This window comes from Canis aureus, chromosome 10 (assembly GCF_053574225.1).
Source record: "Canis aureus isolate CA01 chromosome 10, VMU_Caureus_v.1.0, whole genome shotgun sequence".
In the NCBI taxonomy this organism is placed as follows: domain Eukaryota; kingdom Metazoa; phylum Chordata; class Mammalia; order Carnivora; family Canidae; genus Canis; species Canis aureus.
Genome location: NC_135620.1, coordinates 39,795,638 through 39,819,550, shown reverse-complemented (window position 1 = coordinate 39,819,550; position 23,913 = coordinate 39,795,638). Strand labels below are relative to the sequence as shown.

General features: G+C 38.7%; 1 protein-coding gene and 1 long non-coding RNA gene across 4 annotated transcripts in view; one reads left to right on the top strand and one right to left on the bottom strand.

The window, feature by feature from the left end:
* Positions 1 to 23,913, bottom strand: part of ADAMTSL1 (ADAMTS like 1) — an 873,417-nt gene that overhangs the window by 516,126 nt on the left and 333,378 nt on the right. The window lies entirely within an intron of this gene.
* On the top strand, positions 1,938 to 23,344 carry LOC144321665 (uncharacterized). Its single transcript, XR_013387261.1, has 4 exons — positions 1,938 to 2,109; positions 19,972 to 20,060; positions 21,258 to 21,344; positions 21,952 to 23,344. It is a non-coding gene; the product is annotated as an uncharacterized LOC144321665 (long non-coding RNA).

The window sequence follows — 23,913 nt, the reverse complement described above, 5'->3', positions numbered from 1 at the left end:
TGAAGTGGAGAGAAGGCCAAAAGCTACCACTTTGATGGCATCCGCTGTTTCCAGGCACTGTGATAGCAACCATATTAGTTATCGCATGCAATTTGATACTCTGGATTGGTAAATGTACAGACCTGATTCCACTAGTTCTGAAAGGAAAAAGAATACTAAAACCGCATTATTCTGAACGATTATACTTTTTAAGCATGCAATTTATGAGGCATAAAAGAAACACTTTTCTCAATCTTTTTGTATAAATACAATTTACAGTGAGACTTCACTAATTTAGACTCATGAGAAAGTCATTTTGGATTAATGCAACTATAAATTACAGAATATGCTTGAAATCCATATGAGTAACACAGGATGTTTTTGGAATCACACTATTTGTAGGAAAAAAAGATTAATAATTGGTATACTAAAGAGCCCCTCTCCTCAAAACACACAAAAATTGTGCTACAAGCTTGTCCAAATTAGCAGCACCAACTGTGTTTATAAGTAGTTTCTTCTCTCATGTAAGTAGTCTGCTTGTGTGTGTATATGTATATATATATATATATATATATATATATATATATATATTTAAGATTTTATTTATTTATTCATGAGTACACACACACACAGAGAGAGAGAGAGAGAGAGAGAGGCAGGGACACAGAGGGCAAGCAGGATCCCTGCAGGGAGCCTGATGTGGGGCTAGATCCCCGGACTCCAGGATCACGCCCTGGGCCCAAGGCAGGTGCCAAACCACTAAGCCACCCAGGGATCCCCTGCTTCTATATTTTTTAATGGTGGGTTTTGGAGGAAATCCTTTGCTTCACTAACAGTACAAGATAAGCTGGAGCCTGGGGCGCCTGGGTGGCTCAGTGGTTGAGCATCTGCCTTTGGCTTAGGTCATGATCCTGGGGTCCTGGGATCGAGTCCCGCATCAAATTCCCCGCAGGGGACTTGCTTCTCCCTCTGCCGTGTCTCTGCCTCTCTTTCTGTGTCAAAACAGAAAACAAAACCAAAACGATAAACTGGAACCTCAACCTTTGGGAAGGATTATTGATTCTGAATTTCAGTTGAGGTTTCCCTGTGTTAATATCACATGACAAACACCCCTGGGCACAGCACAGAGGAAATAAGACCTTTGCAGCATTCAGGAGTCAACAGATTCTCTTTTCTTAAAAAAAAAAAAAAAAAAAAGGAGCTTTTACACAGCTCTGCCCCCTGAGGCCCTGCAGGCCTGTGGGAGGTTGGGGTGGGAGAGGTAGAAGCATCCACACCCCTTCTTCCCACCATCACTTCAAGGATTCCTCAGGTTCCTGTTGCTTTACAGACAGACCGGCTTGTACGTGAGCAGAGGTTCGAACACGGCATCCTGTGACAGAGAGAGAAAGTTTGAAAGCCACACTGTTTTACAACAACGACGAGACATGCGGAGGACATCTAGGCAGGGGGAAAAAATATTACACTGATGCATAACGAGGCCCCGAGAGAGTGACATCTCCGCAGGCCAAGGCTAAGTGCATTTCACGGGTGTGCAGCAAAGGGGCTGCCTCACGGGGTGGAGGGCCGAGGAGGGGCCGCGGCCCGGGGGTCACCCCTAGGCCGAGCCGGGAAAGGAGAGCAGCGCCGCAGCGCGGGAGACCAGGGCGCGCTCCTCCAAGCCCGGGTCACAGCTGCGAATGGACTCCAGGCTCGTGAAAGGAGCGCAATCTTGCTGCGAAATCCATTAGCGGTCATAAAAACGCCATCCTTCTCATTAGGCAGGACCGTTCTTTATCGTCTTTGGTTTGGGCGGCGTCAGCGATCTCACGCCCGCCCAGCGGCCGCTCTCAGCTCCGTCTTCCTCCCGCGCCTCCCGCCGCTCCCTTGGGGCTCCCGCGCGCCCCCGGCTGGCCGTGTCCGGAAGTGCAGGGCGACTCCCGGGACCCGCGCGGTAGCCGGGCGCGGCCGCACGCGTGGCCAAAAGGGGCAGCCAAGGTTCCCAGGTCCGGGGGGCGGGGCATCCCAAACCCGGGAGGCCATGGGCCGGCTCTGAAGGAAAGGAAGGCCTACACCACCCCCCGCAGATGCTGGAAGGCCGAGGAGCTCTGCTCGCTGGGAGCCATGAGAGTCTGGAGAAAGGTCTTTAAGGTAGGCAGCTCAAGTTGAGGTGGGAAGCCTGGCAACGCTCTCAAAAGAAGAAAGTAGCACTTTATTTTTTTTTTTTTAATCTCCAGTGTTTGCTTTGTAGGTGAATATTCCTTGATCGTTTCTTGATTACTTTAAATGTCAAAACTGGTGCTTGGCCTAGGGACTACCCAGACCATGCTAAAGTCTTCCCATACACCATTCTTTGGCATTGTTTGAGGATGCTTGGTGAGTGGGAAAGACCAAAGTGTGAGTTTCTTTTTCATTTTTTTTTTAAGGATTTTATTTATTTATTCATGAGAGACATACAGAGAGAGAGAGAGAGAGGGAGAGAGAGAGAGGCAGAGACACAGGCAGAGGGAGAGGCAGGCTCCATGCAGGGAACCTGAGGTGGGACTTGATCTCAGGGACTCCAGGATCATGCTTTGGGCCCAAGACGGTGCTAAACCACTGAGCCACCCGGGCCGTCCAAAAGTGTGAGTTTCTATGTTGTCTGTCTTTATGTATTAGGTTACCATTATTAAATGAACTTTTAAAATTTTTTTAAAGATTTATTTATTTATTTATTTATTTATTTATTTATTTATGGGAGAGAGAGAGAGAGAGAGACAGCATGAGCAGGGGAGGAGCAGAGAGAGAGGCAAAGGTTAGAGGAAGAAGCCTGCTCCCTGCTGAGTAGGGACTGAGTGCTCAGTGCTCAGTGATCAGGACTAAATCCCAGGACCCTGGGCTCATGACCTGAGCTGAAGGCAGATGCTTAATGGGGCCACTCAGGCACCCTGAGCTTTCTTTAATAGGAACGATATTCAGATAACTTCAAGCCCAAGACATCTCATTAATGTGGATCTATCTCCTTAATATAAATATATACAAGCTCAACTATAAAAGTGAGAACAAAATACAAACGTTTGGTAAAATTTTAATGTTAAAAATTAAATTGCCTGTTTCAAAGAGCACTTTCTCATTATAAACCTTCCAAGCACAGGATTTATTTTATTTTATTTTATTTTATTTTATTTTATTTTATTTTATTTTATTTTATTTATTAGCATTGTTCCACTGCCTTCTGGTTTCTAATGCTGCTAATGAGAAGACTGATATAATTCTGATTCCAAGTTCCCTGGAATATTTGAGGACTGTCCCAATTTACCTGGCATTTTGAAGTTTCACCAAACAGTGTGCTTTGGTGTGGATCTTTTTTTCATTTCGTAAGTTCCAGATTTCTGTTCCTCTCTGGCCCTTATCAGCCTCGGCTCTGAGTCCATGGGCCTGCTTTTCCAGCTTCCAGTTATCTGTGACCCCTGCCAATTCTTACACCTAGGCTCTATCGCCCAGGTTTGGCAGCCTCTGCTTTGCAGCCAATTTTGATGCAAGCTAAGAGTTCCAAATTTGAAAAGAGTAGGGCATCCTAATCACTGTCCCATGATTGCCTTCCCAGAGAGAACATGGCAGGACTCAGAATCAAGCCAGTTTCTTGCACTCTGCTCCTGAGATCTCTTTTCTCATCCAGGAGTTCAGTTCTAAGTGACAACTTCTTTAATAACAAGGTTATTAATACCTTTATCTACATAGCAACATTACCTGCCATTCCAATAGTAGTTGTATGGCACTTCTTTAAAACTTTAAAACTGGAACGCCGGAGTGGCTCAGCGGTTTAGCGCCTGCCTTTGGCCCAGGGTGTGATCCTGGAATCATGGGATCCAGTCCGCATTAGGCTCCCTGCAGGGGGCCTGCTTCTCCCTCTAACTGTGTCTCTGCCTCTCTCTGTGTCTCTCGTGAATAAATAAATAAAATCTTAAAAAATATATAAAACTTTAAAGCTAACTTTAGATATATCAAATGCTCTCTACTAAGTCATTCCCTCCCAATGGAGAAGATACAAATAGCCATCGAGGGGAATTTATAGAGGAAAAACTACATATGGAGGCAGAAGTGTGGCAGCTCAGAGGCCAAGCACTGCAGTCAGACCTCCTGGATTTGAATCCTGGCACTCAGGCTTGCTAGCTGCAGGACCTTGTGAAACTTACCTATAACTCCTCCAAGCCTCCATTTCACCATCTATAAAATGGTGATAATAATAGTGCTAATATCACATAGTTATTACAAGGACCAGACAAGATGAGTGCACATATTGCGTAGTAGAAATGACAGCTGGAACTATTGTCCTTGGTTGACACTAAGTGTGGGCCTGAGCAAACTGCTTACCCCAGTCTTGTTTTTTATACTTGGAAAATGAGAATCCTTCAAGTGCTTGCTTCAAGGGTGTTACAAAGAACACATGTTTGCATGATCATAAAGCACCTACTGAGGGCTGGACCCTGTAAGCACTTAATAAAAGTTAGTTAACTATACACACATCCGTGGGCATCACTCTGGAGTCAGATATTCTGAGCTGATCGAACCTGGTTTTCTGAATCAAAACTCAGTGCCTTGAGCTTCACAGTTACTGTTACTGAATTCAGAGCAGCTCCCCACTCCTTTTATTTTAGACCTTTCCTTTTCATCGTTTGATTTTGTTTTCTGGTATCACTTTCAATTAAGAAGGAAGACTCTCTCAAGGACTCGTGGACCATATTTCTTTTTCTTTTTTAAAGATTTCATTTATTTATTCATGATAGACTCAGCGAGGGAGGCAGAGACACAGGCAGAGGGAGAAGCAGGCTCCCTGTGGGGAGCCCGATGTGGGACTTGATTTCAAGACCTGGAGATCACCCCCTGAGCCAAAGGCAGACGCTCAACCACTGAGCTACCCAGGCATCCCCATATTTCTTTATTTTTACACTGCACTGGTCTTGGGCATTTTTCGTATTTGGTCTCTGGCTCCCTATGTGTAATTGCTGAATCCCATGCCCTCCCCTTAATTCTAGCCTCTCCGGAGTTTACTTTTTAGCCTAATCATCATCCTCATCCCACTTGTTACCTCCGCTCTCATTGCTTCCCTGGGAGAGTGTCCTGGCTCGGAGAACCTGGGCCCCCTTTGGAGCCAACTCAGACTCCAATCGAGAAACGATGGCTTAGCTGAGTGGAGGCTAAGTCAGGCCTGCAGGCCTGTTTTTATGATGCTACTTTATCATACGCTGTTAAAGAAAAAGGTAAAATAGGAAGTGGAACTGAATGATAAATGCTACCAATAAAACAATAGCATCAAGTCCCTTGCTCCAAAAGGATACCAAATGACCCCCGAAAGACTTTGACTGAGGTTCAAAGAGCTCCTATTTCTGAAATACCAGGTACAGTATTTTTTAACAGAGTAAATAGAGCCCAAGAGATAGTCATTTAAACATGTCTCTCCCTTTCCCTTCAGTTAAGAGGAGCCAACTTAATATATTTTTCTTCCAATTGAGCTCAGGGGACCCTGTTCACTACCGGGGGGCTATAAAAGGCATTTAGGAGGCCAGCCACCAGCACAAGACAGATGGCAGGTTCCGCCGCAATCACAGGTTCATCTGAGGGATGCTTATTAAGCTCGTGCCATTTTCCAGCGCCTTTTGACACACATCCCTCTTGAATTTGACCCCTTTAATTTTTGTGTGGCAACTCGCAGCTCACAATGCCTTGGGGCTAGTTATAATAAGTTCATGTCTGAGATTACACATCTGATATTTATAAAAACACAACTACTCCAGAACTTTCTCTAGGCAGGAAATGACAAATCTTTGGTAAGCTATTTTCGGGACTTAAAAAAAGGCGGGGGTGGGGGCGGGAAGCTGGTGATGAACTAACCATTGAGAGTACAACGATGTTGCCTTACTGCATATTGAAACCAGTCCCTTCTAACAAAAATGCCAAAAGCCATTATCTATACAATTTAATACTGGCAGTAAGTCCTTGGCAATCCCCAGTAATCTGCGGCATTACATAGTACTGCACCGGGTGGGACATGAGATAATACGGGCTGACTTAATTAGACTTGGGGATGCCGGGCACATCATGACTCTGTTAGTCCAACTTTGTTAGTTCTCAATGAATTCCAGTTGGAAAATATGATCTCAGGTGATAACATTTCCTTAACTTTTTTGTATCTCCTTTTATTACATCAGAGCAGCCTGGTGGTGGTGGTGGTGGTAGAGATGGTGGCCAGTGGCAGTTCTGGTATGTTTTCTTTTAAAAAGTATTCAACTTCAGTGTTTGCCAGAAAGCATTATTTAAGCCTCGGAGATACAAAGTCTCCCAAAGCAATGCTGTATTTTTAGTTAAAGGCACAGATCTTTAATCACCTCTAGAATGAATGAGAGAAACAAAAAGCTTCACCATGATTTCTTGGTCAATGGTGACCTACTATAAAATGCTCGGTTCTGGCTCTGTGAATTATTCAGACTAGGCAGTCCAGAAAAAAAACCTAAAGTTGATCAAATGCATGACTAAGAACACAACTTTATGCCATACTTTAAAAAAGTTTATCTTTAATTCATTTTTTTCTATTTTTATTTTGTAGATTTCAAACATATAAAAAATTGAAAGAATACAATGCAACATTAAGATTCTGTCATATGTACTTTGTGTTTATATACATCCATGTATAGATCCATATGTAAAAAATATATACAGGGCAGCCCGGGTAGCTCAGCGGTTTAGCGCTGCCTTCACCCCAGGCGTGATCCTGGGGACCTGGGATCGAGTCCCACGTCGGGCTCCCTGCATGGAGCCTGCTTCTCTCTCTGCCTGTGTCTCTGCCTCTCTCTCTCTCTGTGTCTCTCATGAATAAATAAATAAAATCTTAAAAAAATAAAATGTATACAATATAAAAAATTTCTATAAACTTATATATTAAATGCCATTATCACACCTGAGAAAAATAACAATGACTCCCCAATATCATCTAACATCTAGCTTATGTTAAATATTTGTTAACTGTTACCCAAAAACTTTTTAATAGCTTGTTTATTTGAACCAGAATACAGTCAGGGTTTGCACTCGACATTTGATTGTTATGTTCATATAGTTTCTTTTAATCTAGAATAGTCTGTGCAGCTGTTTTGTTTGTTTTTAAAGATCTTAACCGTCTCAAAATACGAAACTAGTTGCTTTGGGGAATGTTCCGCATTTTGAATTTGTCTCATTGTTTCCTTGAAATCAATATCATTTAACTTGGTTTTTTAATTTCCTGGATTTTCTGTCACTTAGGAGTTAGGCCCAAAGACTTTTTTTAGGTATAAGTCAGGGTACTTCACCAACTATGAATTTAACCTTATATTGCATTATTATTGGAAGGTGCCCACTATTAGTGATGCTAAGTTTAATCACTTAATTAAGGTGATAAGGGACAAGTCTCTTCACAGTAAAATATATTTTCTTTTTGTTATTACATTACAAAAAACTATAGCAAATTTGGTGTTACTTAATATAGTGCATTTAAATCATTATAGATTCATCTCATTCAAAAATTAACCTCAGATCCATGAGTGAGTTTGGAGTGTGTACATGAACTGTTTAAAGTTGCTTGCAAAATGTTATAGATATGCATATACATAAAGAAGATGAAATTAATGCAGTTTTCAAAAGGGATGAAGATACGAAAGTGACTAAGAACAATGGTTGCAAGTCAAAATGTTCATTCTTGAAGGCTATTTTAAAGATTTATTTCATTTTATTTTTTTAAAGGATTTATTTATTAGAGAGAGAGAGAGAGAGAGAGAAAGGGGAAGAGCAGAGAGAGAGAGAGAGAGAGAGAGAGAATCCTCAAGCTGACTCCCTGCTCAGCAGGGCTCAATCCCAAGAGAACCTGAGATAACGATCTGAGCTGAAATCAAGAGTCAGATGCTCAACCAACTCAGCCACCCAGGTGCCCGTAAGGATTTTATTTTTAAGTAATCTCTACATCCAATGTGGGGTTCAAACTCACAATCCTGAGATTATGCTCTACTGACTGAGGCAACCAGTGCCCTCTTGAATTCAGTTTAATGCCATCCATCTTCTTTCTCCTTACTCTGGCAATTAGGGGACAGAGTAATGAGAATTTAAGTAAATTCTACACCCACCCTGGGGCCCCTCAATAAAGCTGATGATTTTCTGACATGTGGCCTCATTGTCACAATTAATGAACTCATCACCTTTGGATGGTAAAGCTGTATGTATGACCCATTCTTACTGTGACCATGACAACATTTAAAAAGCATTATTGCAACAGGAGCATGGGGGTACCTGGGTGCTTCAGTCGGTTGAGCATTTGCCTTCAGCTCAGGTCATGATCCTAGGGTCCTGGGATGGAGTCCCACAACAGGTTCCCTATTCAGTGGGAGGTCTGCTTCTCCCTATCCCTCTGCCCTGCTCATATGTTTTCTCTCCCTCACTCTCTCTCTCTCAAATAAATAAATAAATAAATAAATAAATAAATAAATAAAATCTTTAAAAAAGCAAAAACATAAAATAGTTATGGCTAAATATAACAAGAAATGTTCAGGACCAAAATTCTGTGGGAGAATAAATTATTAAAAAAAAAAAAAGAAACAGAAGCATGGCATACACATGTACTAGGGGAAACAAGTGCATGAGAGGAGGTGTGGCAGGGAGAGAGTCAGCTAAATCTGTGATCTAAGCAGATCTTGGTACTGATAAGAGAGAGGAGAGGAAGAGAAGGTAGAGGAAGGGGAAAGGGGGAGGAGGGAAGAGCAAAGAAGGACATAGAAATCTAATATCAACAAGTGAGAAGGAGCATGGCACAACTTCTTCCTTCTTGTATGACCCATGGGAATTCCCATAAAACATTTGTTTAGTTGGCCACCCCCTATTGGTATTCTATTGGGTCTTATTTATCACATGACTTCATTGTGCAAAGTTCTGTTCTTGGGATAGGGGAGAAGGGGGTGCTGAGCTCAGCTCAGATTGCCCTCTGCACCCTGCTGACTCTTGGGAGATTTTGCTAGAAAGGTCCCAAACATCCCCACACAGCCTTCTCCCTCACCAAGTCCAAGATGGGCCCAGCCTTCTAGCCCTGCCACCAGGTAGCACCACCACCACTAGACTTCGTGGCTCCTTTGTGCAAATGTGGAGAATGGCAACCAGTCTGGGCAGATGAATAAGACAAAGTAACCACCCTGGTCAGACACTCCCAGATTGGCCACCAGAACCTGGCAGGATCTTGGCTCTCCTCACCCACGTGGCTGGGCACTACTACTATTATCTTTAGCACATTAAACAAAAGACCACAATACGTAGATTCAGGACAAACAATTCAAGGAAGAACTTCCTTTTCCTTCTGTTTCCAATATTAGAGAAAACATGAAGAATTCAAGTTTATAAACATACTCCTGCTAAGTATCCCACTCCACTAATAAAGTAGATGCTTTCTGAACTTGAAGAAAAACCACTCCACATCAACCTGGGATTCAGATGATTTTTGGCGTGAAATTTCAGGTTGGCAATTACAGGTATTTCATTCATATTGGTTCATTTATCCCCAATAATGCCTCTGTGTTTTATAATGAAAACCTCAGTGCAGGAACTCTCTCCATAAGCCCATGCAGCTGGATGACAACTTAGATTCATGGTCCTGGGTCTGGTAACTGATTTTTCCTATTAGCTTTAAGGAAATATTTTCTCCGTTATTTCAAGTTTAGTACAATTTAATATGGCTATTACAATATATCACCTCCTCCTTCACTCTACCCCCAACCCACTTTTGGCCGATTAGAAGCACTGTATTCCTTATTTAGTACTTGCAAATCTTTCAGTTGTGTAGTCTATGTAAGTAACTCATGCAGTGTCTAGAACTAAGGCCACTCTCTGGGCCGAAAGTAATGCATCCTGACAATAACTAGTTAAGCAGAAGTATTTTCCTTCCTATATGGGCCAGAGCCCATATTGCAATCTTGCAAAGAAGAAGAAAAAAAAGACCAAATATCACATGAGGTTCTCAGTATCTGATTTTCCCCGTGATTCTTCCTTTGCTCACTCTGGCACATCCAGAGAATAACGGCAAGGTCAGCAAAGTTCATCTTCATAACCACAGAGCCCTTTTTATGTACCTCTCAGATTTGCCTCTGAACCAGGCACCTGGAGTTCTCTTGTTATCAGTAGCCCCACTACACTGGCCTTGATCCAGGAAGCCTTGTTTTTAAGATGATGGTTGCCTGTCTAGTCAATTAACACGATTTTACAAGTTAACAAGTCTCGAGTTATTAAATACATCTGCCTCCACAGTGGTAGACACTATGAATTTTCTAGATGAACAGATTGTAAGCTGTAACCTGTAGACCAACTCTAGTTTGCAGTTTTCTTTTTGAATAGAGTTTTATTGGAACACTTAGTTATTTGTAAACTGCTTTCACGTTACAAAGGCAGAAATGAGTAGTTGCATCAGACACTGTATCATATGGCCTGTAAAGCCTGGAATATCTATTTTGCGACCCATTTAACAAAACAGAAATTGCCAACCCTGATCTATACAATAGCAATCTCCTTACTTTTTGGTGTACAGAACCCTCACCATCTGGCATTCTGTTACTGATATATCTTACCTATTAACCTATCTGGGCACTACCTGCCATATCCCAACACAAAGGAATGATTCCAAGGGTAGAAAGTGCAATCATCCTTTAAGGCTTCTGTGATAACCTGACTATAATAAATAACCTGCCTTCTTTGTGACCATACAGTCCTATGAACTTATCCACTGTAAGTGTGATCCAGTCCATTTCTGGATGCCCTTTGCATCTACATAGAATCCACAGGATAGTTATTTCCTGTTTTCATCTTTTTGCAGAATGAAGAAGTGGGGATAATTGGTTCTTCGGAAACACCTGAATTCTCTTCCAGGCTCTATAATTTTCTGGCTCTGTGACTTTTCGCTTATCCCTAAAGAAAGTGCTTGGCACATTAGTTGTACCATGTTTGGGGAAGAATGTGAATGAAGACAGATCTCACCTTCTTTACAGAGTTGCTGAAAGATAAGTCAGAAGGGATATCCAGCACTTAGTACTCCCTCAGTAAATACACTTTTTCTTCTTGTCCCAGCTAATTCTACTCTAGTCTTGACACCTCCAATTCCTCAATGACCATGACTGGCCTTGAATCCCTAAGGCTGAGAACATGTCTGCTACCCTAATTTCCTTTTAACTGCTTCGCTTACCATTTGATCACACTGCTATATACCCTACTTCTTTCAGGTAACTACTCCCATGATGGCAAATTGGACCAGACTTCTGCTGATTACTTGCTGTCCATCTGCTCTAGCCCTGCCCAGGATCTGAACTTGGTCTAAACATTGTAATTAATGATTCTTGGCAGATACCTGAACCTTTTTTTAGGGATCAATCATCTAAATCCAGATCTTTCTTTGGGTTAATATTCCATTTATCAAATGACCAGTTCCTGACTTAGGTGATGCTTCAGCCAGCTGACCCAGGCTTGACCAGGCTGGTTCATTGATGGCAGACCAAGCCCTGCTTCTGAGTCTCAAACCTATTGTTCTCTTCCATTTGTTCTAGTTTCCCTGGCCCCACAAACTCTAAAAAGTGAGAGAGTGGTAGAACTATATTGCTATATTGCTTTGTGCCCTGCTTTGCTCATACAGTAATAAACATACACTATGACTCTATACCATTACTTATACTGGAAGCATGGCATTTCATTTTATACATAACACTAAACCTTGTTGTTGGGCATTTGGTTTCTTTCCCATTTTCCACTGTTATAAATGCTGCTTCAATGAGTATGTCCAAAGTTATAATTTTGGTCACATTTTGAATCATTCTTTAAGATAATTCCTGGAAATAGAATAGTAGAATAGCTAGGTCAAAGGGTATTTACAATTTAAAGTTTGTCAAAGTTATGTAACTGTTGTCCAACATTTTTATCCATGGTAGGTATGTGTCTAATGATTATCTAAGAATTTCAAGGAAAGGATAATTTTACTTTACTTTACTTTAATTTACTTCATGTTATAAAATAGATCTAGGTCCAGACTATGGGAATGGGCACTGCAAAGAATCTGAGCAATTTCTGTCAATGGAAAATAAGTATGAAAATAGATAAAATTATTTAAAACAACCATTTTAGGGACTAGGAATAGCCTAAGCTTGCAACAGTTTGATAAGGGTTTATTCATGAAAAACTGCTACTGGGCAGCCCGGGGGGCTCAGCGGTTTAGCGCCGCCTTTAGCCCAGGGCGTGATCCTGGAGACTCAGGATCAAGTCCCACCTCGGGCTCCCTGCATGGGGTCTGCTTCTCCCTCTGCCTGTGTCCCTGCCTCTCCCTCTCTCTCTCTCTCTCTCTAATAAATAAGTAAAATAAAAAAAAACCTGCTACTATATTTAAGAACTGTGAATTTAGAGCCTTCTCATTATGAGTGTGTTCCCAGCCCTTGCAAACATGGGCGGCAAAAATCTACAGCTTTGTCAGTTGAAGATGATGAACTTGACTTGGGGCCTGTGGCAGAGCAGCTAGAAATATAAGGGAGTAAGGATTTTAGAAGTAAGAGAGTTACAGAAGTACTGTGATAATAAATTCTCCATATATGCCTGGCTGACTGCTAACCTGTATGTGCCTGACAAAAATTAAAAGCCTGGGGACACATAAGAATATGTTATGCCATTAAATGTGTTCTGAACCCACACATAGATTAATAACAAGAATGGAAATTTTATGGACTTGACTGTATGAGTGTACCCTATGCCCTGTTTTTGGTTGTGTGGCCACCAAATTACACTGATGCAAGGAAGATGCTTAGGAACTCATACTAAGAAGAAAAAAGGAAAAAAAAAAACTGAACAAAGAGAGTAGCATCTGTATATTATGAGGGAAGAATATTTCATTTCAGACATGTTTCAATATAGGAAATTTACTTACTTACAAAGCAAAAGAAAACTGCCACCACCATCACCCTCCTAATATAAAATAGAATTCAGAATTGCTGTAGAATATTATCTACAATGTCCACATTTCAACCAAAAATTTCTAGATATTCAAGGAAAACAAAGAATGACCAGATTCACTTAAAAACTATATTCAATAGAAATGGACTCCAAGCTGGCCCATATGTTGCATTTAGCAAAAACTTTAAAGCAGCTATTATAAATATGTTCAAAGATGTAGAAAAAATATGCTCAAATACCTAAACAAAAAATATACTAAATAAAATAGATAATGCTAACAAAGGGATAAAAATTAGAAAAACAATCTAACAGAAACCATAAACTTGAACTTAAAAATGCTCAATAACAGATTTAAGAAGAAATATGAACCAGTCAACTTGAAGATAAAGCAATATCTAAGTATTCAGCTTGAAGAACAAAAAAGAAAGAAAGAAAGAAAAATGAACATAGACCCAAGGCATTTCAACATGCATGTCATTGGAATCTCAAAAGGAGAGAGATAAAATGGGGCAGAACAATATTTGAAGAAATAATGTCTAAATCTTACCAAATTTATTATCAAATATTAACTAATATAACCAATTTTAAATTAACCAATATTAATTAATGGGCTAGGTTAATTAATATTACCCAAGATGCTCAATAGATCCCAAGGAGGTCATATCAAAGAAAAACACAGTTTGATAAATCAGTTAAAATGCTGAAAGCAAAAATTATGCAATGGTTCTTAAAAGCATCAAGGGAAGAATGACATATCATATACAAGAAACAAGGATATAACTAACAGCTCACTCTTCATCAGACACCAGAGGCCAAAGACACTGGTATTATGCATTCTGAGGGCTTAAAAATAAAACAACTGTCAACCAGGAATTCTATATTCCCTGAATCTATTCTAGAAAGAGGAAAGTGGGGGCAGCCCAGGTGGCTCAGTGGTTTAGTGCCGCCTTCCACCCAGGGCCTGATCCTGGAGACCTGGGATCGAGTCCCATGTCAGGCTCCCTGCATGGAGCCTGCTTCTCCCTCTGCCTGTGTCTCTGTCTCTGTCTCTGTCTCTGTCTCTGTCTCTGTCTCTCTCTCTCTCATGAATAAATAAAGTCTTAGAAAAAGAAAACCTTTAAAAAAATAGAGGAAAGTGAAGTACAGACATTTTGAGATAAGATAATTTGTCACTAGCAGATCTATGCTACAAGAAATGTTGAAGCAATTTCTCAAAATGGAAGGAAATGACAACAGACTGTAATTTAGATTCACCAGTAAGAACGAAGAACACCAGAAATGCTGTGTGTGTGCGTACGTATGTATGTATGTGTGTGTATATAATATTTGCTTCTTTCAATTACTTTAAAAGATATGTTTCTGTTTAAATTAATTTAAAATAATTGTAACACTGTATTGGGGGTTATTATTACATTTTCATATCTATTATTATAGATGTAAAAAATGACAAAATAACACAAAGTGGGGGAAAGAGCTATACTAATAAATAGTTACTATATTTTAACAGAAGTCAGTTAACCTCAAGCAGATTATTTTTTAAAATTTTATTTATTTATTCATGAGAGACAGAGAGAGAGAGATTGGCAGAGACACAGGCAGAGGGAGAAGCAGGCCTCATGCAGGGAGCCTGATGTGGGACTCGATCCTGGGACTCCAGGATCATGCCCTGGGCTGATGGCAGTGCTAAACCACTGAGCCACCTGGGCTGCCCAACCTCAAGCAGATTATGGTAAGTGAAGGATATTAACTGCAATTCCTGGAGCAATGAGAAAAACTAAATCAAAGAAATATGGTTAAAATTTCATACTGAAAAATTTTGTCTGTAGAAAACAATGTAAAGGCAGGACAGAAATGCAACAAGAAAAGCAAAATGTCATTCTAAACTATCATCATACCAATAACAACATTAAGATGAGAATTGACTAAACAATCCAACCAAAAAGTAGGGATTGTCAGGCTAGATTTTTAAAAAGGAAGATCTAAAAAAACAAAAAACTCCCAAGATCTAAGTATATGTGTAGTCTACAACAGATATATTATATATATTTAAAAAGATATGTTTTAAGAAAAAATATACCATGTAAATGATAAGCACAAGATAGCTGGAGAAGCTGTATTACTTTCATACAAAACAGGTGTTATACAAAAGTACTGATAGAGAAAAAGAGGAACATTTTATAAAGATAAAAGAGTCAACCAAAGATATACCAATTATAAATGTATATGCACCTATGTACCTAACAATAGAACTCCAAAGCAACTGAGGCCAAAATCAGAATTGAAAACAAAAATAGACCAGTCAATAATTATAGATGAAGATTTAAGTTCTCTATAAGCAGTTATTAGGACAGGAAGATTGAAAGTCAGGAAAACTACAGAAATTTTTTAAACCCTATACAGTGTCTGACCTAACTGACATCTATAGAGAACTCCAGGTAATAACAAGTAGATGTTCTTGTCAAGGGCAGATGGTGCATTCACCAGCACAGCTAGGTCATAAAATAAGGTTGAATATATTTACAAGAGTTGAAAATAAGTGTAACAACAACAGAATTTAATGCAAAATCAATGACAGAAATTTAAGAAACATCCATATATTCTCACAATTCAAAATAACACATGGGTTATGTGTGCATAACAAGAGAAATGAAAACACGCCTGCCTCAAGACCTCAAGACCTAATACAAACAGAACAGTTTTATTAGCAATAGTCCCAAACTGGAAACAGCTTCAAATGCCCATGATTTAGAAATGGATTACCAAATTCTGATACACTCATACAGTGGAATACTACTCAGCAATAAAAAGGAATATCGGACTTCTCTGATACATACAAGAACACGGATGGCCTTCAAAAACATCATACTATGTGGAAGAAGTCAGAGACACAAGAAATCATATATCATCTGGTTCTACTTAAAGTTCTACAAAAGGCAAATCTATGGTGACAGAGAGAAGAGCAGCAGTTGCCTAGGGCTGGGGTGGCAAACTGCAAATGGACTGAGACAACTTTTTATGGTGATGAAATGGTTCTGAAACTTGATTGTGGCTGGTGGGAGTTGGGAGGTGACATACGTGTACCAAAACGCATAGAAGCATATACTTAAAATGGGTCCATTTTATTTGTATGTAAATTATAGTCAATAAAAACTGTAAAGTAGATGGGTGTCAAATGATGCCAGAGTACCGTGAAGAACAGTTTTTATAAATAGCCATAAAGTAATGTGCACGATAATGGGAGTAAGCGAAAAGCTCTTGCTCACTCTCATTTCACTGCTTTAAACTTCATTGTTAGAGGCAATAACTAAGAGGTCTTTCGAAATTAGTTTTTACTCTTTCTCTAAATACTCCCAACTGAATAGTATTGGTTCCTTCATATAAAATACCAAATACAAATTCTGCCCAGATGGACAAAAGATGTATTGTCTTCAAACCACTGGGTTGGCTCTCTTATAGTTAACTTTTACTTCAGATAGCCAAGCTTAAAAGCAACCAGATGAAGTTTTATGGAATTTTGTAAAGGGAGGGAAAAAAGAAGACTGCGATGAAGAAGAAATAATGAAAACAACTTTTGCTCATGGGAGGAAACTTTCTGTGCCAACTTTTAGTCCAGAATGATCTTTTGTTGGCCAAATTCCAAATTCCTCTGAGTACAGGCTTATAATGGAAGTGCTGACACAATCTCAAATGTAGCGCTACGAACAGGATGATATAATAAATGACAGGTAAATCTACTTACTATCTTTTATGATAGCCTCCTTCCTTTGCAACAATTCAACTCATTTTCATTTTTGTTGTTATTGCAGAATTACACTAGAAAAGTGGCTGAAAATCACATCTTTTCCAAACTCTTGTTTTTAATGTACTCATTATATAATAAAAATTAACCTCTGCTGAAATTTTTCAGACTTTTTTTTCTCCCTACATTGGTATGACAGTTGTTCTTTTTGTTTTGTTTTGTTTTGTTTTGTTTTTGCATCAGGTAAGAGCTTGCTTTTCTTTCACCCATTTCTGTTGTCTTCTTAAATAATTCAAATATTGCAGAATTCCTAGTAAACTACTAGCCCCTTACATAAAGATATCATCAATTTCTGTAACTGAAAAGAATCTAGATGAATAACTGTTATTTATTTTGAGGAAAGAAATATTAGCTCAGTTTGCACATGTGTGCTTTTGTACTCTATTTCATGCTATATGAAGAATTGGCCAACCAAACAATGTTGCATTATTATCATATGTTAATCTGAAGCTTAATGTGTCAGAGGAAAGAACATTAGATATCATGTATTATTTTTTAAAATGTCTCAAATAAACCATCTAGAGATTGGGTTAATGATTCAAGCTTTTCCATAACTACTTGGAATAATTGGACTAAACTGCTTGCAAGGGAATTCATAGTTCTTGCTTTTGAAATGCAAGTGTGGGATACCGAAAACTCTCCATTCAGAGTTTCTCTTCCACGGACTCATCTTGGACTCACCCTCCAAATTATTTAAGCCTTAATGTTAAACAGGTCTTTCAAATTATGATTTGTGTGCACACAAGGGACATGACTTACATTGTTAAGAGAAGCATACCTGAGAATTTCCTGAATTTAGTGTATATAAAAATCTCTAAGGGTCTTTCTGCACAGTTGACAATGATTAAGATGCAGACATTCGATATTCAACTGTGGACAACTGATCAGTCAAAATTGGGTAGCAGACTGTGGAGCCTTCACATTACATATTGTCCATCGAAATCTAGGTCCCATCCAAGGAACCAGATGGAGTTTACCACATGGCTGGCACCGTGGGTGGAATGAATCTGGTTTCAACTTTCAGGGGTGTTCAACACATAAAACCTGCAATCCTAATGGTGCTGCCATTGACACTCGCTGGTAGAGTAAGAATGATGGCAAGTACTAAATCAGCTAAAAATACATTCTTAAATTTGGAAGATGACTATAACCAGAAGTCTGTGTAGCCAAAATTAGTAAAGACACTGGCATTACTCCTGACCAATTTTCTATTTCTTTGCATATTAATAAATGTCTTAATTTTTGTGGGAAAGTAAAAGGCCCAGTGGCTGCTATATCCCTTCTGGTATATAATATTAAAAGTGCTCCACTATAGAGGTCAACACCATGGTTAGGTATATGTCTTGGACCCTTTTGTCCTCCCTATAATCATTTTGGTAGAAACAAAAGGATAAGTGTGTCTATTTCCAGTATCCCAATCCCATTTCCTTAAAAAAAATTCTCTGTTCCTCCATTACCTTACAATTTAGACAAATGATGCCTTACTCAGTAAAAATAACAATGTGAGTGTTCTCACTGGGCAGCATATGAGGTACTACAAAACTCTGTACAGATTTTAATTGCTTTGAGCTCAAAAAAGGAAATGACTCCTTTAGTGATAAGGGAAGGCTTCATAGAGGAAATGGGAACTGGGTGGAAAATGGGTAGGAAAGGGATGGGTAGATTTTATAAAGAGACATGAGCGTCTAAGATGGCCTTAACAGTGACCAGGAAAACCATTTTCTGGGAAAAGGAGGATACAAATAGGTCAGCATTCAGGGAATATATGTGCCTTGTACATCTATAAATCCTGCAGCTTTAATATGACTCTCAAAAGATGCCTTCACTTAGATAAATTCTAAACATTTAGCATCAAAGATAATAGGAACAAATCTCCCATTTTATAACGTCTGTTTGGGACATTTTTTACGTCCTATATTTGTTAATGTGATGCTAGGTGCTGGAACTGATAAACTCCCCAAATTCCATTAACACAATAAACATTTATGTCTTACTCCTGATACAGACTTCTACAGATATTCCCAGTTGTGTGTGGGGGGGCTTCCACTTCCCTACCGCAGAGTCATTCTGAAACTCAGGGTCTGTCTTGTGGCACACCCCTTTCTAGGGTCTTAGAGATCTCATTCAGAAGAACAGGGAACAACACCATGGGGAAGATGCACCTGCCTCTTCAGTACTTCCCAGAAGGACATACATCTCTTTCATCATATTTCCTTTCACTAACCAGTCAGTGTTCTAATTATATACAAGGAGACTGGAAAATGTGGTCCCTCACTAGATAGTTACTTTCCCATGATGACTTAAGATGAAAGTCTGATGGTCAGCTAGCTGTCCCTACTTCACCTCAAAACAGTATATATGTTTTAGGTCCTTATGTCTAAATAATATTGCATTTTTTAATAAAAAGCCCAATAAGGTAATATGTCAACTGCATTATGATAGAAATGTTAATAAGACTTACCTAGGAGTCAATCATTCTTAGATTAATATTCATATTTATTAGCTGGCCTTCATTCCATTCACTTATCACCCTATAAAGACCTTATCAGGGATTCAACTCCCCAACAAAGACTTCCTGGCTCAAGAAAAGGATAATAAGATAATTCTGTCTTTGTGGATGTTTGTATTCCAGTTTAATTGTCCCACTGGAAATTCTTTTGGCTTCTCATGGGAAAGAGTCTAGTACAGACAGCACCAGAACATAAACTCCTAAAAGTTGCTGTTCCAAAATCCTGGTCCCTGAGATTCACTGTGCAGAGCCAGCAACACACCCATGAGAAAGTAGGATATATCTAAATAAGCAGCTGGGAGACACAAATAAAAAAATAAAAGATGAAGTGGAAATAATCTCTCCTCAGAGTTTCCCACTTTGGTTTGTGGTAGCACTTCCCAATTGGTTCAAGTTCTGGGAGAGGTTTAGGGTTTGGCCTTGAACAGCACCCAAACAAAACTGCAAGGGACTTGTCCATACTCTTTTCCAAGCAAGTGGCCCTTTATGGTTCACTACATGTTTCAAATAGGTCAGTTATAAAATGAAAAGAGACATTTTTTGCAAAACCAATTAGTGACCGAGATGATTGTGCTCTAATTATTTCTATGCTTTGATGGAAAATTACTACCAGGTTTATCAATAATGAGAGCACCTTACCCATTCTTAGAAAACTATTATATATCCTCCCTTTGGCGTTTGTTTGTTTGTTTACTGGTGCTTAATTGTCGGGTATTTTTATTTGATGTTTTATGTACTTTCCCAGGACTCGAAGTTTCAAGTTTATTTGAAGAACGTATAGAGAAGGTCTCAAGAAATCCCTGCAGAAGGATCCTAATATTATTCCCTCATTTGGTATGTGTTTATTGAGCACTTATGACATAGAGACCCTATGCTAAGTTCTTTGAAGTATACAATAGTGAATTGACCCCTTCCCTCAAGGAATTTATAATATAGCTAGAGAGATGATATTTATATAAATAACTATAAAACAAGAGGCCAAAAATTGTATTTGGCATGATATCACTTCATATTACCTCATCCTATAGAATATTTTCCATAGCATGAGAAGGGATTATTTATCATTGTTATATAAATGTTGACCAAAAACATTTTAACACATATCTGGTTTTCTCTCTCTCTTATGTCTATGTGATAATATAGGCAGACCAGGATATATATACAATGTTTTATACAGAATCTCAGAACTATAAGAAAAATCATTTTGTAGGTAGACAATCTCTTCTCTATAGGGTCCTTTGAAATTTTAAATACTCCTGAAAGTTTAGCTTAGTGAAGGATATAGGTTCATTTCTGAAGGACCTCAACACTCAATTTTATGTACCACAGCAGAAAAAGAACATAAGAAAATATCCAATGAACTTTCACCCAATTGCTTTGCTTTCCAATGGCAAGAACAGACAAAAGATCTTACTAAGATCTTTTGAAATAGATTTTTTTTATATAAAAAGAAGCTCCTTGAAATGAGCTTTTTTTTTTTGTTTTTTTTTTTTGTTTTTTTTTTTAAGAAAGGAATCACCCTGTGTGATTTAGAAAGAATCTATTTCAGCTTTCCTCCTTTTAAAATACACACTGACAATGAACTGGTCTGTCAGCTGAAAAGGTATATGGTGATTTACAGAAGACTCTACTGCCTTTCTCTCTTCCTCTTTCTCTCTGGCCAACCCACACTGCTAGAAGAAAGGAAGAACATATTCCCTAGGGCGTAGAAAAATGAATGGAGGCATTGTCCCGCCAGAGAGGACAGGAATGCTTCACCCATGTGTCATAGTTTTTTTGCCAATGTCCCCTCTCTTTCTTTCCCTAAATATTTTTAAATAACTAATATCTTACCAAATGGCATAAAAGAGCAATTCTGAAATCTCATCATATGTAGTTTTGTGGAGCTATTGTGATTTTGTGAGTTAAAATTGATAATGAAATCAAAGTAGAAAGAAACTAGCAAAAGGAAAAAGATCAGTGATGTTTGGACTAATACATATCAAAAGGAGGACATTTTGTTCACAAGTGATGTGTTTGTAATCAATACAGGTACCAGTGACTCCAAACACAAACTTCTGAATATAGGTAACAAGGAAACAAGAGATAATAGAATAAAAACAGTGACCGAAGCACCAGGTAAATTGCATTTCAAATGTTCAGCATAATATTCAGCTTCCAAAGCTTATACTAAAAGACACATAATCTAATGTGGCTAGTGATAGCAACAGAAGGTTCATATCTTCTTGGCTTGTTTTGAAAATTTAATAGAAGTATCTTTAGTATTTTAGTTCTCAGCATAATACTTACATGTTTTAAATTTACACATTTATTTTGTCAAATACAACTTAGAAACTGGTGAATCTAAATGTTTAAAAATAAAGTTGATTCCAGAGTTTATGCTGATAGAGATGAGTGAGATGATGAGAAACTAGACCTCAGAGTAAGAAGACTCCTAAAGAATCTTTCATTCAAAGAGGAATGCATGTATCAAAGGCATCGCAAGAAAATATTTTGGCTTCTGGACTCAGTGTCTTACTTTTATAAGATTAAGATTTTTTTTTAAACAGGGTAAATAGCCTCTGAGTAATCTGAGAAAAGCAAAAGTGCTTATAATTCATAACTTAATTTCCCAGTACTTCTCTAAAAGTAAAATAAAAAACAATACTCAGAAAGATGGTTTAAGAATTGATTTCTTTACATCTAGAATGTTTATAGATTGAATTTTGTCTATTCTTTTCTGTAGCTTTCAGAGTGCTTGCCTCTTAACTAAGAACTCCTGTGGATCTGAATACAATGACAAGTTCATTTCTGTAAGCCATGCGCTGAAGCATGGTAATGCACAAATTTTACATTTCCTGCCATTTGTCCTCTCTTCTGGTGGCAAGAAAAATGTGTTTCTGATAAATTTCTGAGTATGAACTAATCTGAATTCAATTTGGCCACTTGCAAGACTCAGGTCTTCTGTTTACCAGCTCTCTCACCTGTAAGAACTATAAAAGATAAAAGCTCAAAATGTTACCTTTTAAATACCATCTGGAACTGAGCTTGGCTGATACCCATACTATGAGGTAAGAAAGCACTGCATGACTGACTATATTGCCTCTGAAAATAGTCCCCAAATGACACTGCACCTAACTTGGCCTTGCGAGCCCAGACATGATTCAAAATAGCTCCAGTGCACTTGGGAGAAGAGTCGTCTAAAGTGATGTCACAAGGTCCTGCATGGTATGCCAGCTAGATGATATTGCAATTCTTTAGTTAGAGCACACAGAAGTCAGATCAAATACAGTAGTGGCAGGATGCTGTGGCCTGCAATACACCATATAGCTGAGCATGCTCGTTCCTGCTGTGCAGTGTCTGCAGGTTGGGAACTAAAAAGATTAGAGGCAATCCAGTTTTATCAGTGAGGACCCAGAAGTGGTCATCTCAAGGAGCTTGGGCCTGGAATGTGATTGCTATTTGGCAAACTCAGGCCCAACCAAGTGAACAATTGATATGAAACACAGACATAGAAAAAGTCCAAAGAGCCAGAAGTTGGTCATGTATACTCAATGGCCAGTAGGGTTAATCACTATGGTCCCTGAAGTGAAACGATCACCATAGTGAAGATGATGGATACAAGTACCTTAGGGACACCTAGATTCTTCTGTGCTAGCTTTATATATATAAAAATGCAACAAACCAAACTTCTGATCCTAGTTTTAACATTCCCAGAGCTCACCCATAGGGAGAATGCCTGACCCTTCCTTGACAGTTTATATGACACCAGGAACCCATAACGTATCATTCTTTATTATGAGCGAATATCCGTATTCACATCTACTTAAATTGGTTTGGCTGCTAAGTCTCATTCAGTTCTCAGCCAATCCATTCTGGATTATAAAACCATAGTTGTTTTTGGACTGATGACAGACTCCGGTCCATGGTGACTTCCACAAGGTGATGGCCTCCTGGACTCATCCCCCTTGCTGTAATAATCTGCCCACCAAACCACAATTTACCTAGGTGGGAAAGCTATGCTAGCATAGAAATAAAAATGAGAAAATAATCAATGTTTTCTAGGCAGAAGACAAGACAATTAGAAGTGCACAATTAGAGGGGTGGCTTTCACTGTTCTTGGAAATTATATGTTTGGAATATAAATGTGTAATAAGAATAATGCTGTAGTGCTATAAGCTTTTTAAAATTTGAATGTTTTCTTAATAATGAAATTAGTATATTATTTTTGCTTTCAATTTTAATTGTTTTTTATTCTAAATTTAAATTATTTCACTTTAATGTCAAAAATATTGCTCTAAAAACACAGTGAGTTCCCTAGTGTTCTTGCTGGCAGCTGCTAGGTCTATCTTTCACAGCACGGGTTTCCTTCTGGGTGATGGTTATGGTTCAGGTAACATGGTTGGTTCTGTGCCATATCTGAAAACTCACAATAATAACTGGTAGTTTAACACAGTTTTCTCTTAATTTCATTTTTTTAAACATTTAAGTGTTCTCCTTCCTTTTAGAATTGTACACCATTTATGCATATTGTAGTTTATTTTAATAAGGCATTTTTGTGAAAATCTCTCAATGTTCATATAAATACAACAGCTAGTATATTCTTTTTAAAAAATAGTCAACACTCTTAGCAGATTGTTAAATGAATGTACCATGTTCACAGAGTGCTCAGCATTATGCTGAATATTTTACTATAGCTTATTGATTC